At 43.8% G+C, this 4,481-nt stretch overlaps 1 pseudogene; it reads right to left on the bottom strand.

Moving 5' to 3' along the window:
- Nucleotides 1-1,326: 1,326 nt before the first annotated feature.
- The window catches only part of LOC104873764, a 7,419-nt pseudogene continuing 4,264 nt past the window's right edge, over nucleotides 1,327-4,481 (bottom strand).

The raw sequence follows: 4,481 nt of genomic DNA, 5'->3' as shown, positions 1-4,481 counted from the left end.
ATTTGTTCTTTTGACACAGGGTCTCACTATGTAGTTGAGACTGACCTGGAACTCACAAACCATGCCACAGCTATATATGTGCACCCATGTTCATAGCAGCACAGTTTGTAATAGCTAAAACTTGAAAACAGCCCAATTTACCATCATTTGGAGACTGGATAAAGACAATGTGTTTTTTTTAATAAAATGGAGTACTACTGAGCCATAAAGAATGAGAAACTAGAGCCATTTATAGCTAAATGGATGCACATTGCGGAAATTTTTGTTGGTAAAATTTTTACCTAAATGTTATAATGGTGACAATGACACAAGTAAGTACTTAAAATCTATTAAAAGTTCCTGAGGTTTTTCATTGTTGTTGTTGTTATAAATATTTAAAGATTTTTTTCTTTAAAATGACAAAAAGAGAATTTTTGCCTGAAACTTAAGTGAAACAAATACTCTGTAGAAAACAGCTGTTACTTTTTCTCAAAGGAATTTAATCCATCCCACAGCAATGTGGATCATGTTGGATGCTAGTAAAGTAGGATAATCATATCCTTCATGCCCCCTGCACTGCAGTTAATAGAAGGAAACAAGCTGGTTACCCAAGAGATGCCAATCAAAGCATCACTCTGTTGCTTAGCACTGAACCCCGGGGTCTTCTTTTCATAGTGATGATTAAACTAAGCAGATGAAAACAGATTCATCTTTAGATCTGGTTCCAGAGATAAGAAGGAGTGCATTTTGTGAAAATGGAACTGGGATGTGGACACGTGGTGGTCAGAGATGGAGAGCAACTTCTCACATCCTCAACTCCTCACATCCTCATCTGTACACAGGATACTGCATTATGTTCTGCGAGAACATACAGAGTGCTGCAAGAAGGAAAGCAAGGGATTTATAAAAATAAACAATCAAGGGGTGGACTGTCACAAAGTCTTTGTTTCTTTTTTTTTTCCAGTGACACTTTTCCTTGCTTTAGTATTTGTTGTCTTTTTCTGCTTTTGAAATGAGCTCTCAAGTACAAAATACCAAACTACTCTCAAAAAAGGCTGTAGAAAAATCCAGCTGTTGGCACAACATGGAGAAGCCTATGAGTAAGGACAGACAGTAGCAGGTGGCAGGAGGTGGGAAGTGACTGAAGGACTGGTAACACAAGTTCACAGGAAGCTAAAACCCTCCAACAGGTTGTCTCTACAGTTAGCACAGTTAGACTGGTCACCACATGCTGGCTGACCTCAGTGTATTTGGCTTCAAGCTCTACACAGTAGTACAATTTCTTCCAGTCAAGTGTTCTTGGCTTGTACCAATCACAGGGTGGCTGGAGGGTACTGGACCAGCTTATTAGTTTTTCAAAATGCTGTCGTAGACCTGAGAGATGCATTGAGAGACTTCAGGAGCTCCACATTTCAGCAACAGCATATCATTGGGGTTTCTTGGCTGAATGCATAGCTCAACCAAAATCTAAATGCCATTAGTGAGTTTCAGGGATGGCTACAGCATGTCCTGCCCCTCCAGATTCCTCTTGGCAATAGTATAAATATTGTTGTACGGAAACTTGCTGGAAACAGTGTCAGCATTTAAATGACATTCCTTAATCTGGAGTTCATTTTCACTGGGACTATCCTTCCATGTGTCCAGGAAGACCTGGCGCTTCATTTCACCGTCTTCTACCAAAATCACATTGAGTAGGAGGAGGCAGCTGAAGCAGGAGACATCAGTATTGCTTTTAACAGCCACCTGCAGGTTACTCAGAGGTTCCATCTTCATGACTGGGCCCAAGGTGTTGAGAGCCAGGGCGGCATCGAGGGTTTAGTCTGGCATCAGTGGTGAATGGATGGTGAGAGAAATGCTTGGGATGAAGCCAAAGTTATTCTTGTTAAACTGGATTGCAAAATCTGTCACGTTGCAGAGCTTTGTGGGTGAAGTTCATTGCCATATAGATGTGCCCTTGACCGTGAGTGAATGTTCCTGAAACCTCCGATCCTTTTCCCTTTACTGAAGGTAGCCGGACAGCCTTGGGAGCTATGTATCCACCAGGTGCCATGCTTATTCCTGTGGAGCGTCCTCATAGGTCATTCAGACAACTGCTGACTACAGCACGAGTCAGTGAGGGAGCAAAGGTTGCAGGCACCGATGATGGGATGAACTGTCCAACCAGACTATCTAATCCTCCTCCACTACTCCCATCTGCATGGAGGACACCTGTGACACGCTGACTGGGGGACCAAGGTCAAGATTTAAAAGATCCCCAAGAAGATCACCTTGAGAGGGGATAACCTGAGGCTGTTCCATGCTGGCTGCCACAATGTTGCCAACAGGACTGTCACCCTCATCAGTGTTGCCTTAATGAACTGGTGAGTGTTTGCAGTGGATGCCATAACTCAAAAGCATTGGGAGGCTTATGATACACAGAAGCCAAAGAACCAGCGTGGCAGATCAGCTCATCCAGCAGAGTTGGCTCCTTAAAGTGAGCCTCCTCAGAGATCAGTGGCTTCTCAGACAAGATTACTTCTCTGGCTGTCACTGGGTCAGTTAAGAGAAGGCACCAATAAATACAGCCCTGGTCTCCAAGGTCAGGATTGCCAGAATCCTACGTTGCCAAACTTGAGACTTATTGGACCAACTCCTGTGTTTCTGATGGTTTCTTGAGAAACAGCTTCACCATGGCAGTAAGCAGAGTGAGCTGGACTTGGGTAGTGTCTTCATGAAAACCCTCCAAGAGGCTCTCTAGTGACTTGTCTGCATTGTTGATTCTTTCAACGTATTCTCCCATGATCCAAATCATGGCTGCTCATGCATCTGGCTCTTCCTGTGAGTCTAAGTTCCCACAGAGAGTGGCAATCATACTTTCATACTTGTTGGAGTATTTGCAGAAGGTGTCCCTGATGACAGCAATTGCCTCTTGGACCATATGACTTCATTTTATTAAGTCAAGCAATGTGCTTACACAGCACTGCAGATTGCTTCACCTTGATGGCACATTGTCCAGTGACCCTTGCAGCTCCGTGAACAAAGAAAACATCCAGCTCAGTAGCATAATTCCTTCAGTTCTGCCAGAATCTGAGCAATGTTAGCTTGGGACGCCGGGTTAATCACGATGTCCAACTTCGCGAGCTTAACCTAGATAGGGTTATTGTACTTCACAGAGAAGACTTTGACTTCCTGCTTTAAGATTTCAGGTCTTTTCTGGACAAGCAAGTTAATGTTCCACAGAGGCAACATACCGCACTTCGGGCTCCCCAGACAGTAAAGGAGCAAAGGGAGCAGCTAACTTCTTCAGCAACGTGTTGTAGTATTCAGAATCCTTGAGTAACAATTCCAGAAATTTCATTAGGACTTTGACTGGTGGAAGCACCACTGCCGAGTTGGCGTGGGATAACTGGGGAGTTACCTGCTCACAGACGCTCTGAGTTTCTTGGTCATCTTTAGGGTTATCATTAGACAGGCAGTCCAGGACGAAAACCTGGCCCCATTTGGTGCACTCCTGAAGAGCTGTCAGCAGCTTATCCATGTTCTGTGGGTTCAAACCAAGTAAGCTGCTGTTTGGGTGAGGCTAATGAATTTTAAACACTGCTTGGCCATTAGTCACCATCCCCGGCTTCGAATCTGCTGTGAGATCTCATAGAAAAATCACGAAATCCTGGATCTTCCATTCTGGGTATAGATATCATGGAGCTTTGCCGCACAGACTGCTACTGTTTTCTGAACCTAGGGTTCTTCAGCCTTCAAGCACTTTCAAAAGGGCTCACAGAGATATTCTGTAATCTTGCCCACCTGGGTCCACCTCGTGGTTCTGACTGAATCAAGGGATGAGGATCTTCACAGTCCTTCACAGAGCCGTTGACAGCCATGATGGCCATGTCAGGCTCAGGCTCGGTGTAGCTCGTCGAGTGCAGACACGCGAGCTTCTTTAGCTCCGGGAATCAGGCTGCAAACAGGTGACTTCATCTGGAAAGAGACAGCTGACACCCTTCCTCAGCATCGCAGCAGCAATCACTGTCTTCATAGCCTCCTTCCTCTTTTCTTTCGTTTCATGGCTGAGTTCAGCTTTTAATTCAAAGATTTCTCCCTTTTTATGGGTTGTGGAGTATTCGGAGCCAGTCGTGACTTTAATGTTCACCAAAGGCAAGGGCTGGGGCCAGAGAGCACAGCCCTAGTCTTTGTTAGTAAACTCTGAAATAGGGGCTGGGGATTTAGCTCAGTGGTTCAGCCACCTGCCTTGCAAGCGCAAGGACCTGAGATTGATCCCAGGATACAAAAATATAAATAAATAAATAATAATTAATTAAAATTAAAAAAATAAATCTTGAAATGATATAAAGTTTAACCAAAAAAGGGAAGAATATTAAGTAAATTCGACACTTGAGTCATAAAAGTAGCATTGCATATTACATGTATATCCATACAAGTACATGTGTGTGTGTGTGTGTGTGTGTGTGTGTGTACACATGGGTATCTCTCTATATCTATCTATCTAGATAGACTCTGTATCTTTG

The sequence above is a fragment of the Fukomys damarensis genome, unplaced genomic scaffold (genome assembly GCF_012274545.1).
Source record: "Fukomys damarensis isolate Sample0158 unplaced genomic scaffold, DMR_v1.0_HiC HiC_scaffold_23, whole genome shotgun sequence".
In the NCBI taxonomy this organism is placed as follows: Eukaryota; Metazoa; Chordata; class Mammalia; order Rodentia; family Bathyergidae; genus Fukomys; species Fukomys damarensis.
Note: the sequence above shows the minus strand (reverse complement) of the source record. Positions and strands in the feature narration are given on the sequence as shown.